Below are 14765 nucleotides of genomic sequence, written 5' to 3' on the forward strand. Positions count from 1 at the left end.
CACGTGAGTGTGCACAGCATTGTGCAAAGCAGTGGGGTTCCATGAGTTTGTGTGTGTGTGTATCTCTGCTGTTATGAAAGCATGGGAAGACTGCCTTACTGATTCCAAGAGAATTACTTGTCCTCAAATGATTTTTCCTGGCCAAAGTTAGAGCCTCTCACAGGTAATCGAGACCAACAGGCTGTTGTTGCACAATCAACAGGCACAATCTAGATGATCAGCTGAGGAAAATACAGCATCATGCCAAGGGTACTAGATAAGTGAGCAGCTTGAGATCTGCACATTTATGGGATACTCATGGTCTTAGACAATATTTGCTTAGTGAGGTCACACTGAATGAAAGCAAAAAAGAAGATGAATGAAAATATACACAGGAGAAGAAGCCTCTGAGGCTTCTGAAGTGTTATGACCAGAAGACATAAACTCTGTTAAAGCAAACGTTTCTCTCTCTTTTTTGTGTTCTTCCAGGGAGGCCTTGATTACCGCCTGAACACATGCTGTGGAAGCCCAGCTTATGCAGCACCAGAGCTAATCCAGGGCAAAGCGTCTATTGGCTCAGAGGGATGTAGAGCGGTGTTTGTTTTCCCCTCTTTCCCTTCCCTCTCCACAGAGCATTTCAAGGCAGTGGAGCTCAGGTAGGCTCTCTTGGTTTCCCTTCTGAATTCTGCTAGGTTGCATTGCTTGGTAGCTCTCAGAAGCTGTCAGTGGCCACAGACTAGAAAAGTGCAATTGGTCTCAGTTCACACAGCTGGCTGGTTTGTCTCTGGCTAATCCTGAACTGCCTCAAGCGACTGCTTTGGGGCTCTACAGAACAGCAACTTCAGAGATCTCTTTCCATTACTATGTTTTTGAAAGAGCAGTTTGCTCTGTTAATTATCCATCATTTTTGTGCAGTCTGTTTTGTCAGACTTGTCTTAGCATCCAAGTTGTATGTGAAGACTAGCTGGCATTGTGATTTATAATGTACTAAAAATTAAGAGAGATGTCTGGAATTTTGGAACCCACTACTTGCAGTTGTTAATCTGTCCAAACTGGTCTGGTTTGGAATGCCCTCATCCTTCTTGAATCGCTCTGCTGTTAAAGGCGGAGCAATTCCTACAAGTGCCATGGCCCCACTGTTGCTCTAATTCTTGTTTCTTTGTTTTCCACACACTGCTTTTCAAGCCTCCTTTTTCTTTACAGTCCAAGTGAGAATTGCACTGTGAGGTGTCTGAACCTTGTTGTGCCTCTACATAAATAGAACAGCAGCAAATCCTGGTTTTAGTACTACACTAAGCTTAGTGGAAGAACAATTGAATGAGGGTTATATGCTTTCTCTGGGACGATAAGTTTTTTTTCCTGAGGGAAAGAGCCAGCTTTTCATGGGCTATATGTGGGCTTTGGCAAGGGCAGACAATCCAGTTTGTCAGGAAGCCATTTGAGGTGCTTCAGGTTTGTAAGCTTGTCTTTTTGTTTTTCAGGTGGATATTTGGAGCATGGGTGTACTGCTGTATGCTCTGCTGTGTGGGTTTTCGTTTTGGATGATGACAATATGATGGCACTCTACAGGAGGATACCAGTGGGTATCAGTGGTGCTAGAATACACTGAGAAGGGAAATAGCTGAGCTTGACAAGAGGCCTTGCTTTTCGGATGGCAGAACATGCTGAGCTGTGGGTAGAAAGGCCTGTCTGCTGAATATTGTCCCTGTTTTTGCTGCTTTGTCTACCAGTATTTTGTGGATTTGGTTCTACGCTTGGTTGGCCTATGTGGCACTGTAGCCTGATTCTATACCATGATAGCATACAGAATTTAAGGAGAAGTATTTTCTTGCCAATGGGCGGATTTTTTGTATCTGGTTCTTCAACTGGCTGCTCCCTATACTATCTGTAGTAAAAATATAGACACATCATTTGATTTCCCAGAAATGAATGTTCCTAAATGCCAGCTCTTCTCATGTCTACGAAGAGCAAAGTTCTGCATTTGCTATTAGAATTTCCTCTTCTAGAATCAGGAGGTAATGTAGGACCCCACAGATTTCCTTCAGAATTTAACAGTTAGTTCTGTTTCCTTTGGGAGTGCATAACAACCTGAGCACATGAATTGAATGACGTGGCTTATTAGTCTAGTACAAACTCATCTGTACACTGAAACTTGGTCCATTTGTAAGCAGGACTTGGTCCATCTGTGCAGCACAGCAGAAAACCCTTTGTGCTAATCATGATGCCAAGAAACAGAATGCGGCAAATGGCAGATGATCCAACTTACAGCTGTCAGAGATTATTTCTGCACTGCTCAATTCTCTCTTCCTAACATACACAGGATCTCAGAACTGCATTGCTTGAACTGGTGGAACTTGTTGAAGTGAACTGGGATGAGCAAGTTTTAGAACTTAGTCAGATTGCAGTAAAAAATGGATAATCTCATGGGTATTAAGTTACAGGCTTGCTATTTCTGCACAGAATTTGTTTTTATTTTACATGGTCGTGATCTGAAAGTTGCTTGAAACGCAGGCACCTCGGCACTGTTGTGTAACTGAATTTCACACATTATAGATCCTGAAATATCCTGAAAACTAAAACTCTGACTTGTTTTCAGTCTGCTGCTTGAGTCTAATCAGGGTCATAGTGTCTGTGTGAAGTGGAGTGTGTGGGGAGATTGTTGCTGCAGATCCTGGGAAGTTGCTGTGTATTTGCAGACAATGGCTGCTGTTGGTCACTGGGTGCCACTGTTGCTCTGAAGAACAGCTGTGCTGTGCATGCAGCACAGCATGCTGTGCACGCCATGGAACTAGGAATCAAGAAGAGATAGAAGCGTCATTTCTGCTCTAGTAAAAGTTCTCATCTGCTGACAGGCTTTTGTACTTGAATTCAGCACTCGGGACCTGTTGCCACAGAGGGACTAGTTGCTGAATTTGGATGACTCTTTGTGTTTTCTCCTTGTAATAAGTAGCCATAACTCTAACTATTTAAAAAAGAATCTGAAATCATGGCTAATTATTGACTGCTGCACAGCAGAACACTACCACGGTGAGATTGGGCTGTGAGATGACTTGAAAGCTGTTTCCTCAGTATAGGTCTTATTCTTGCAGCTGGGACACCTTGATGAAGACTGTGTAACAGCTTTCTGTGTTTCACAACAAGAGAAGAGAGAGTAGATCAGCATTAACATCAGAGGTAATAAACGTATGTCAGTAATTCTCTGTATTTAAGCCCACTCCTACAGTAAATAACCTTACTGTATGAACAGACTCTAACACTCACTTATTCTCAAACATGAAATATTTCACACCTTTCAGAGGTAAGGTACCACTGCAGAACTTCATAGTCTACCTAATAACTACATTTCTGAAGTTCACATTTATTCCTTTTTTCTCCTTTAATTGTGTTTTTTCAACCTTTCTGTTATATTTTACCATGCTGAAATCCTTATGAATCTCTGGAAGTCCAGGCAGACTCAAAACAGAAACTGATGGATGAACAGCAGATGTCACATGCTGGCTTAACTCCCTGCTTTGAAATGTTTCATTAATAGGTGGAAAATAACAACACATCAGGTAAGGCAACCAAATAAATTTGGAGAATTACAGTTCACAAATACTTCAGGAAATAAATTAATTCCAGTAACTTTTGAAAAGAAATGGGAAAAGCTGAACTGAGTGCTGCTAGAGATGCTGTATAAATGTCAATAATGACATTCCAAGCTGTAGAAGAGATTTAAAACATGATGGGTACTCTGGCTTTAACCTGAATCTGAAAGTTGTCTCTTGCAATTGAGTTGTCTTTCTATTAGACAGAAAGTGGTAGAATTTGAAGGATTGTTAATATTTCCATATAACTTTAGTAAGACTAGATGTAAAATGTAAGTTTTATCTAGGCGAGATCGTTTGTGGAGTCACTGTTACTTCTTTTTTAGGTACAGGGAATAAAGAGAACAATCGACCTACAAGGGGAAAAAGTTCTTCCATTCACGTCTGTGATATTTTCACAGTCTTAACTCAAAGGACTTCTAATGCCTGATAAGTAATTCAAGCTTTTTATACTACACTGAGTCTGTCAAGCATTGTACCCACGGTTCTCATAGTAGTCAAAAAGCTGCTGAAAATCCAGCTGAATGTCGATGCTCCTTGGAGCTGGGCTGAAACTTGGCCCCAGAAATGGGAGTCCAGCTGAAATGCTGTACAAACTGAATTAGTAGGAGCTTTGCCATTCACTTCAGTAGAGAGATTCTGGCACTAGCTTTAGTTTTCACTTCCAGCAATTGTACAATACACTAACTTTCAAGCAAAAATGAGAATAGTCTGCTTCTTTATCTCAGACATATTGTGTGAATCAGCTGAGGCCTGAAACTACCCTAATGTGATCAGACGTGAAGGTTGCACATCAAGGGGAAAATATGGCAGACATGCAGAAATTTTCTTTGTACTGACAATGTTTCTGAAGAGATCTAAATCCTCTTGTTTTCTAGTGGAATTACGACCAGTTGTGTCAACCTATCTCTTGCTTCAGTCTAAGAAGGCTCGTGGCAAGCACATTCCTTGAGATTTCCATCCCAAACAGGACGTGCCAGTACCACAGAGTCAGGAAGCCTGGGGGTAAGTTTTAAAGTTCAGCACAAGGTTCTGGTCAAAATGCCTCTGTGTGCTGAAGCTCTGCCCGGGTAAACAGTCTGATGGCCTAAACATCGGTGAGGGAGCATGTGTGCAACCAGTCTTGGTCATCAAATCTTGTTCTATGATAAGGCCACCCACTCAGTGTATGAAGGCAAAGGATGTAATCTTTCTAGATTTCAGGGAGGCCTTTGATCCTGTCCCTTTGGCTGCATGTTCCCAACCTCTCGCTCAGCCACGTAGACCAATAGTACTATTGAGGTTTGAGATCTTTCTGCTCTGGATGGGTTCCTTTTGTTATCTCTTGGTGGGCTGTTTTCTCCAGTCTTCAGGACTGTAAGATCTGTCAATGCTTGCAGAGTCTGTCCATTTCCTCTTTCTGACTTCCTTCTCTTGCAGTTAGAGTAAGCTCTGTGGCCTTCCTTACTCGCAGCTGGGCTAAAGTCCAGCAGTCTGTGGCCTTAGGCTTCAGCTACTTTAACTGCATCTTCTAGGCAAGTTCTAAGCAAGATTATTCTACTCAGGAAGCACAACAAGTGAGAGAACAAAAATAGCCTCATGAAAATAGAACCATAGAATTGTTTGGATTGGGAGGGTCTGTGTTTTCGTGTTATAAGATCAAATGTTTTTGTAAGTTGGACTGGTCCTATGAAGTAGTATGACTGCAGTAAGCAGTGTACATGGTGCGCTGTGAGTACTGCACACATTCCTCTTGGCAGCTTGTGGAACAGAAATTGTGCATTGTTTGGATTGTGTAAGCATTCCTGTTGGTCTCTTGTGATGCTTACCTTCTTAGAGCACCTTTCCTCGTTTGGCTCTACATATTTTGGTACCTTACTTGTTCTGTTTGGCTTAGCAGGGAAGGTCTTCTTCTGAAGCATCCTCAGTCTTGGTCTGGGCAGCATACTTAGAAATGACATGGACGTTACATGAGTGGGTGATCAAAGGGTGAAAGATCTCACCTTTCTGATCTGTTTCCTTTTAGAACACGGTCCTGGGGAGGATTTGCTTTCCTTGTTTCCTGGAGACTTGGATTCTTAGGTGGTTTTGACTGCAGCTATTTCTGATGTTCATTTTTCTGTACTTTAGTAGCCAAGTGCAAGTGGAGTGCTTTGGGAATTGTCTAAAGTTGGCAGTTTGCTTGTGATCAAATATGTAATGTGGTGTTATGTGTGGTGCCAATGATAATTCAGTGTGATGAACTTGAAGGCTTTCGGTAGAATTGCAGCCCTAAAGTAAACAATGACTTGAACTCTGGAATTCTGTGTAAAATCATTAGCTGCCTTGTGGTCTGGGTCTTCAAACCAAAGGCTGTGAGGTGCTGCTCTTGTTGACACAGGCTGTGAAAGATGACTTGAGCTCTAAGAGTAATTTCCCATCTGCTCTTGATATGAACGTCAAATCCACAATTACAGTATTAAGAACATAATATAAAAGTTGTTGCTGCTGGCTTGTGGACCTGCATTAGCTGTTAGCCATAGTTTGGAACTTGCAAAGCAATCTTATTTAGATTTTAGTGATGAAATCTTTTGATGAAATCTTCCTTTTAATTCTGCAAAAGAATCTCAATGGAACATTTCTTTTCAGTCTGAAAAGGCTCTGACATAATGAAGATGTGCCAGACTGCAGCCATGTGCCAGATGTGTTTGGATCCATGGAATTTTCTGATGTAGCTTCAGTGTTTGAAGAATCTCCGCTTGATCTAAATACTCAGAGAACAAAGCAGGTGTGTAAAGATGTAGTGCTAGTTTCTTACAGAAAAAATATAGCACTTAATCCAGAAATTTACTTCTCATTGTATATAGTGCTTACTCCATACTTCAGTATCTAGTAAACCTTGACCGAAGTAAGATACAGATTGAGCAAAGTATGTTAAGCATAAATTTTGGTGCCTTCTACATGTAGGCCATGGTTCATTTTACAAGAACCCTAACTCCAGTGTTTGGTTTGCAAAGAAATAGCAAGCAAGGGAACAAGTAAAGGAGTCAGTGAGGATTTTAAAACGCAATGGAAAGTGATAAGGCACAGTTGATAAGATTTTGGAGTTAGGCTGGATGTACACAGAGCTTTAAAGAGGAAGAATCTTCAGGAATAGTCAGCATGGATTGACCAAGGGCAAATTGTACTTGACCCACCATTGCTAGGTGACCTTCTGCTTTAAAGCATCAAGCTGCATAAAGAAGGCAGTTTTAAAAGCAAGCTTACCAATTCGTTTTTAACCAGTGATTTTTTCAGGAAGGAAAACTTTTAGATGCTGTTTGCTAATGGAAGATGGAGAGAGGAAAAGCAAGAGAAAGGCATGATGTGTGCATAGCCACCACATCCCATCTGCAGCGTTCTCCCCCTCTGCAAACGAGGAGCAGCTCATCAAGCTTGGCCTGGGCCATGGAAAGGGAGCATGCAAACATCTGGGCCAACCCAAACGAGTTAGTTCTGCAGGTTGGTTGTTTTCTGCTGTTTGTCTCACGTCCTGTTGCTCAGCGGTAGATTTGTTCATGTTCAGTGCCAACAGGAAACTCTCACAGCATTTTTGTTTCTGCTGTCCCAGCACTTTGATCCCTTGCTGCTGGGATGGGGTGCTTGAAGAATGATACATGTGTTGATGTCCAGCCTGGCTTTCATAGTTTCATAGTTTCATAGTTTCGTGCGGGTTGGAAGGGACCTTAGAGATCATCGAGTCCAGCCCCCGGGATTCGAGCCTCTAGGCTTTGAGGATGAGACTGCATCCCTGGCGGGACTGAGGGTGGGAGCAGGCCAGGTTGAATCCGGTGCACTTTGCTCTCGTTCTTAGTGCTTGTTCTTGTGCAGGAGGGCAGGTGTTGAACCTCATGAGCCAGTGCCTGCAAGTGGGGTTTGCAGAGAAAGAGGTCCTGCAGGTCTTGTGTGACACCCATGGAACCGTAGCGAGGCTGCATGTGTGTAAAACACCAGGAATCAACAGAGGTGTGAGGGTGAGCTGTGGGCTGCAGTACCACAGGAAGGGATGTGTGTGCTCTGGGTTTGGATGCTTCTGTGTGTTTTAAGTGACTGAGATACCACTGCTCAGTCTGTTTGAGTGTATAGAAGAAGTGTAACATCCATTCTGATGGAGTTTTGTGAAAGGAGCCCTATGGGTTTGAGACCTGCCATTAAGCTTGTGGGCATCATCCAGGAGTTGGGGATGGGGCAAGGGAAGTTGGGGTGAGGGATGAAGCGTAGGAACAGAAACTTCTTTGGTCCATATTAACTCCTCCCTTTTTTGATTAGGAATCGATGTGGGTTTCTTTTATAAAGAAACAGACTCATTGTGACGCCTGTGAATGAATTGATTCACGCCTGCTGATTGGTGCTGTTCTCTACAAGGAGCTGCAGTGGAAATGGACACTTGTGGTCCACTGTCTGGCCTCCTCCTATGTGCTCAGATCAGCCAAGTTGTCAAGGCCTGGCTCTTGGTTGGTGAGTTGTGCCAAGGTCAGAGAGTTGGATTTTCTGGGCTTTGAGACACGTCTTCCAGATGCACGTTGTGTTATTTCTGATGTGTTGACCTGTTGAGGTCCAGCCCCAAATGAGGATTCAAGTACTACCACCGCAGGAATGGTTTAGATTGGAACTGGAATGCAGAAGGTTGGAGTCAGCAGGAGCAGGGAATCAATCATCCCCCTGTACTCGGCACTGGTGAGTCCTCACCTTGAGTTCTGTGTTCAGTTCTTGGCCCCTCACTGCAGGAAGGACACTGAAATCCTGGGATATGTCCAAAGAAAAACATTGAAGCTGTGAGGTGTCTAGAGCACAAGTCTCTTTGCAAGCACTATCTTAGAGGCAGCCTTGATTTCTCCAGCCCCAAGCTTTGTGCCACAAGAGCTCTCCTGCTTCTAGCTGTGATGTGAGACCGTATGGAAGGCTCTGCAGAAGTCCTTCCTTTTCTGTATTTTGTGTGGCTTTGGACTTGTTTTCGTCTTTCTCAAAGCCCAGTGCACTGTCCCCATGGGACTTAATAAGACACTTGGTGTCTCTGGCTGGGATCTGCTCGGTGATAAACATGCATGCGAAGAACTTAGTGATAGTGTGGGCTCCAAACCTCTTAAGGTAAACTTCTTTTTCCGTTTCAACACGATGCTTAGTTCTGCTCTCCCCCAAACCCAGGTGCACAATTTCTAGATGGCAGTTTCTACTCACTTGTTTAGCTGGGACTGCTGTGTCCCTGATCATCCAGGAGAATTTCGTCAGTGGCATCACTGTTTGCCCACTGCGGAAGTCTCCAGAGCCCAGTTTTTGGCTACAGAAATTCAGACTTGGGGAAATGACCTTGGGGAAATGACTTGTAAGATCTGCCTTTTCTTCAGATCCCAGCAGAGCCAATCTTCCTGCGCCAGTGGTGAAGCTGCCTGCATGGAGCTGCAGACACAGTCATATGTTGTGGAATACCTCATCAGCCACACAGATGTCATCTTCTGCTCCAAATCCACACCAGCCGTGGGAGAGTGAGCAGGTGAGTGTCTTCCTCCATTAGCTTGATCTTGATCTGACAGCTTCATCCAATCCAGGGCTTCGCCAAGACCTTTGAAAATTCTATTACTCTCGAGGAGACAGCAGGCTTCTGGGCTTAGATTAGAATATGGTGCCCCATTCCTGGATCCTTAGTGTGTCCAAACCCAAACCTTACATGGAGAAAACGGTCACTGCTGTTAAGATTTTTTGCAAGCAGGTGAAGCTTGATTGAAGTGTTGCAGCAAAGCTTTCTGAGATCCCTGCCCCCTAGTTTTTCTAGGGTTTTTGTTTGCCTGTTTCAGTATAGTGAGTTGCTCTTAATTGTGGCTGTGTCCTTTGCCACGAGCATACCTCTGAGCACATGGTTATTTTGAGCTCCTCTTCTTCCAGTGTCTCAGATAAGCAAGTCTGAGAGAAATGCAGAACTGGGATGGCTGTGCTGCTGCTTTCTGATCCTCTGTCTTACCTGTGGTTTTCCCTTGCAGGGCACAGTTCTCTGCCTGGGCCCAAGTCTGTGTTGGTGTCTCCTCCATCCACAAAGCTGCTCACACTGCAGGAGGCACAGGCTGAGAGGAGAGGCCAGAGCAGCTCTCCTGTTGCAACACAGAGCAGCAAGATACAAGTGGAGGAAGGGCCTGCAGCTGTACTGAGGAACTTCAACGCAATCATTGATTTTCCATCTGAAAGGTAAAGAAAGAGGAATTCCCTTTCCAGCCGCTATCATCATTGTTCAGGTGATTTCTATTGGTTTATTTTTTGTCCATTATATCTCCGAGCACTCAACTAAAAAACAGTTGTCCTACGGGCTCAGTGGAGCCACACAAGGTGCATTTCCTTCCTGATTGGCAGGCACTCATGAGATGCAGAGAGCCACGCTGGTGTCTATCCTGGTCTGTGCTGGCTGTACCTGGAAACATTGGGGTTTTCCAGATTTCAGGGCCACGCACATGAAACCAATTGTGCTTCTCCTGTAAGCAGAGCTGTTGGTTGGACTTGCTGGCACTAGAAATTAAAGATGGCAGTGAGCTGAGGCCGAGGAGGTTTTAACGTAAGAATCAGAGACATAACCAGGTCCCCCAGCAGACACAGCAGTCTGTCCATGGAGCGCTCTGTGAAGGACTTTTTACCTTCTCCGAAGCTGACCCACAAGAGAGCATTCAGTGATGACTTGTGAGCACCGTTTCCTCAGAAAGCAGTTACACCTGCCGGCTCCTGTCCTTTCCTGCTGCTGAGCCTTTGCTCACATACATGCTCCGCATCTTGCTTGACATGGTTGAGAGGAATGTAGCCAGCAGGACATGAGGGCTGAGCTGTAGGAATGGAAGCATCCTCTGCTGTTTGAAACAGAGCGTGTTTCTAAGCTGTGTTTCAGCAGAAAGCAGGCAGTGCCGGGAACAGGCAAATATAGGCAAGGGCTCGGTGCAGCTCATCACTCACCCTGCACCACGACTGACAGCATGCTCTGTTTTCTCTCTCCAGACTGAGTTCTCCCAGTAAGAGGGCAGAGTCAGCAGCTGGCAGTTGGCGTTCCTGCTTCTGCCTGCACAGACCATCCCCTGTGGCCAAACGCCAACTGCAGAGCAGTGCCAGGGAGCCCTCTGAAGCAGAAGTCATGGTCCTGGCAGGTAAGGATGCAAACCCAGCTTTCAAAACACTGCTTGTCAGCTACACAGGTAGAATTCATGCTTTCAGTGGGCTTGTACCTCCTTCTGTATTCCTGCGTTCAAGCCCGTGCCTGACATCTTTGGTTGACTCCTGTCTTTCTCAAATGAGTCTCGCAAGCTGCTTAAAACCTGCTTGACTGGCAGCACCAAGCCTTTGCCCTCTTGGATAGTGAAAGTTTACACTAACTGCTGTGTGTCTACTTCTTCCAGGCGAGTCGAGCCCTTGCCAACTCAGGAACCCACCGGCAAGTTGCAATGATGCACGGTGTCCTTCCATCAATGGAGTGCACTTAGGATGCATGAGTCACTGCAGTTCCAAGGATACCCTTCCACATGACAGCAATGATGGAGAGAAGGAGGTCTGACCTACTCAGTTTTTGGCCCCTCCATGCAGGAAAACCTTACAGTTCTGGAACATCTTCAGCTACGAAGGTAGTAAGGGGTCTGGAGCACAAACCTTACAAGGAGCAGCTGAAGGTGTTGGGATTGTTCAGCCTGTAGAAGAGGAGGCTCGGAAGAGACCTTATAACTCTCTGTAACTTCCTGAAGTTAGGTTGTAGTGAGCTGGGGTTTGGCCTCTTCTCTCGAGTAATCAGTGATAGAACTAGAGGGAATGGTTTTAAGCTGTGCCAGGGAAGATTCAGGCTGGACATTAGGAAATATTACTTCTCAGAAAGGGTAGTCAGGCATTGGAATGCACTGCCCAGGGAGGTGGTGGAGTCACCAACCATGGGAGTGTTCAAGAAACGTTTGGAATATGATTTATCCAGGAATTATTGGTAATGGCTGGACCAGATGATCTTCTAGGTCTTTTCCAACCTTGATAATTCTGTGATTCTGAGCTGAGAAGCTTTTCTTGCTCAAGTCCTGCTTCCAAGCTTAACCACCTACAATGAAGTTGATGTCAATTTTCTGGTGTCCTTCAATTACGTGTCTGCATTTGCCCAAAATCAGGAGGTAACCAGCTACAGTGAAGTGAGCAATTTCAGTGCCTGTTTCTGATGGTGGCAATGACTTCAGAGGTCACACTTAATTGACGGTGCCTGTTTCCATTCTGACAAAGGCTGTAGTTGCAGCTGACTTCCCGAGGCTGCCATACGTGGTGGTGACGCAGCCTTGAGGTGTGCGTTTGCATGACTCCCACCTTTCCTTTCTGTGTCTTGCAGGTCAGCTGGTGCTGGAAGCGGCCGGTATCTGAGTAGGAATGAAGGTGAGTGCAGGAGCAGCTGCTGAGGGGAAGAAAGAAGTCCATGCTAATGAGCTCTGAAGCATCTGCGGGTACAGTACCAAAGGAGGCAGCAGTGATGCAGGGGGCTCCCCAGCAGGAAGCTGGCTGATCCAAATGCTTGCTGAGAGTTTGGAAGCCCAAACCCTTATGGTCTCTGTAAGGGTGGCTAATATAAAGATGTTAACCAAGATGGTGGTAAATAGTCAAAGGTTGTTAGCAAAGGAAAACTCACCAATGTCGATGTTTTGACCAGAAAGCTGAGGCAGTCTCAACTGGGGAGCAGTCTCCAAGACATGCTGCCTCAGTGGTGGTCAGCCTTTAAATGAGGTCTCAGAGGAGGTGGAGTCGAGGTCCACCCCTTCTGGGAGCACAGCTAGATTACTCTCACCTGTGCTCCCGCAGCTGACCCAACACTTGCCTCAGCTGATTAATCAGAGGTTCAAGCTGTGATTTCCCATACAGTCTCTAAGCTGAAGGCAGCATCTCCTTGATCTGATGGTGGTGTGCCTGAGTGAGGGAGTGATCCAAGCTGGATGCAGAAGAGTCATCTTAATTTCTCTGCTATTTTACTTCAGATGACACCTATTGGGTGTTGGTTTCTTAAAATTTGGATCTAGGAGGTGGCCTCTCCCTTTGCTGCTGGTGAAAGCACAGAAGTGCAGCAGGAGTAGAAGACAAAGAGGTTTTCTTTGTGACAGCAACACCAATTATTTGATTCAAATGTAGAACTGTGATGAAGATAGTGAAGAACAGATCTGCCTCAAAGACATGCTTGATCTCATAAGGAATGAGCATGTGATCCTAGACAGTCAGCGTGGCTTTAGCAGGGGAAGGCCATGCCTAACCAATCTGGTGGCCTTCTATGATGGAGTGATGGCATTTGTGGACAAAAGGAAGGAAACTGATGTCATTGACCTGGACTTGAGCAAGATCTTTGACATGGCCCTCCACCACATCCTTATCTCTAAACTGGAGGGATGTGGATTTGACAGGTGGACCACCTGGTGGATAAGGGATTGGTTGAAAGGCCACAGACAGAGGGTGGTGATTCATGGTTCTGTGTCCAGGTGGAGGCCGATAACAAGTGGTGTCATCCAGGAGTCTGTCTTGGGACCAGTGCTTTTTTACATGGTTATCAGTGACACCAATGATGCAATGGAGTGCACCCTCTGCTGTTTGCTGAGTGGTGCGGCTGATGCAGTGGAAGGAAGGGATGCCATTCAGAGGGAGCTCAGCCGAGAGGTTGGCCTAGGTGAATCTAATGAGGTTGAACACAGCAAAGTGCAAGGTTTTGCACTTGGGCTGGAGGAATCCCAGGCATTTCTACAGACTGGGAGGAGCAGTCCTTAAGAGAAGCCCCGCAGAGAAGGACCTGGGGGTCCTGGTGGATGAAAAACAGAACGTGAGCCATCAGCGTGCTCTTGCAGCTCAGAGAGCAAATGGTCCCCTGGGCTCCATCAGAAGAGGGGATGGCCAGCAGGGACAGGGAGGTGATTGATCTTCATGATCCTTGAGGTCCCTTCCAACCCGGGCCATTCTATGATTGGGCTTCCTCTGGGATGCTCCCCACCATGTCTCAGGAAGGAGACAACTGCTGTTCCACTTTCTGCTCTGTGTGTGGAAAGGTACGTCTGGGTTTCTTCTGCTTGTTTATTCTTTCTTTTTCTGGCTTTGAAGGGGAAGGGGTGGAGCAAGGGGAGACCCACTGGTCATTTGTCACCTCATGAACAGGATGGATTCTGCATTCACTGTGAAAAACCTGGGCTAGTAGCATGGGCATGTTTCAGGCTGGACTCTTCTTTTGCTGCTTGGTTTCCTTTTGGCTACAGGGAGACAGCTGTCTAAAGGTGTGTTTTCAAACCCACTCTCCAAAACCACGTTTCATTGTTGCAGGTGGTTCAGTGTGCTCTTGCAGTGCAGATGCTGTAGTTTGCTGTAGAATCTGAATGGTTTCTGTTGGTAGGGGAGGACTGGGAGGAGGTAGTGAGAAGAGAATTCAATGCCTGAGGGGAGGGGAGATCGGGGATTGGTGGGAGAGGGAGCCAATAGGAGGGAGAGAGGAGTTGGGTGCAGGGTGTTGGTAACACCCCTTTGTGACGTCATAGTGCCCCTTTGTGACGTCATAATGCTCCTTTGTGACATCATAATGCCCCTTTGTTACATCATAATGCCCCTTTGTGACATCATAACGCCCCTTTGTGACGTCACAATGCCCCATTTGTGACATCATAATGCTTCTTTGTGACATCATAATGCCCCTTTGTGACGTCATAATGATCCTTTGTGATATCATAATGCCCCTTTGTGATGTCATAATGCCATTTGTGACGTCATAATGCTTATTTGTGATGTCATAATGCCCCTTTTTGACATCATAATGCCCCTTTGTGACATCATAATGCCCCTTTGTGACATCATAACGCCCCTTTGTGACGTCACAATGCTCCTTTGTGACATCATAATGCTCCTTTGTGACATCATAATGCCCCTTTGTGATGTCATAATGCCCCTTTGTGATATCATAATGCCCCTTTGTTACATCATAATCCTTTGTGACGTCATAATGCTTCTTTGTGACATCATATCACCCCTTTGTGATGTCATACTGCCCCATATAAAGTCCAGGCAGAGTCAAAACTTATGGACCTGCACGACGATCACTTTCAAGACAGTGGCTCTGTTGCTTCAAGCTTATTTGCTTCGACCTGCCGCCACTCTATTACCAAGTATCAACAACCTATTGCATGATTCAACTTGCAAACATTTGACACTAACCCTTGTGTTTCTATGCCTTCCTAGATGATTTGAGACCTTGTCAAC

The 14765-nt window shown here is 45.4% G+C and overlaps 1 long non-coding RNA gene across 8 annotated transcripts; it reads left to right on the forward strand.

Moving 5' to 3' along the window:
* The first annotated feature begins 2864 nt into the window (after positions 1-2864).
* Positions 2865-13930, forward strand: LOC146753421 (uncharacterized). 8 transcript variants are annotated; one of them, XR_014939969.1, is made up of 12 exons: positions 2865-3153; positions 3423-3533; positions 3893-3999; positions 4445-4571; positions 6174-6312; positions 6822-7025; positions 7833-8240; positions 8909-9054; positions 9539-9787; positions 10533-10678; positions 10928-11149; positions 11884-13930. It is a non-coding gene; the product is annotated as an uncharacterized LOC146753421 (long non-coding RNA). The 8 variants fall into 8 exon arrangements; XR_014939966.1 differs by having other exon boundaries at positions 2866-3153; positions 3428-3533; XR_014939968.1 differs by having other exon boundaries at positions 2866-3153; positions 3428-3533; positions 3899-3999.
* Positions 13931-14765: the final 835 nt, after the last annotated feature.

This window comes from Coturnix japonica, chromosome Z, assembly GCF_054131305.1.
Source record: "Coturnix japonica strain WE chromosome Z, WE-NBRP24, whole genome shotgun sequence".
Classification (NCBI taxonomy): domain Eukaryota; kingdom Metazoa; phylum Chordata; class Aves; order Galliformes; family Phasianidae; genus Coturnix; species Coturnix japonica.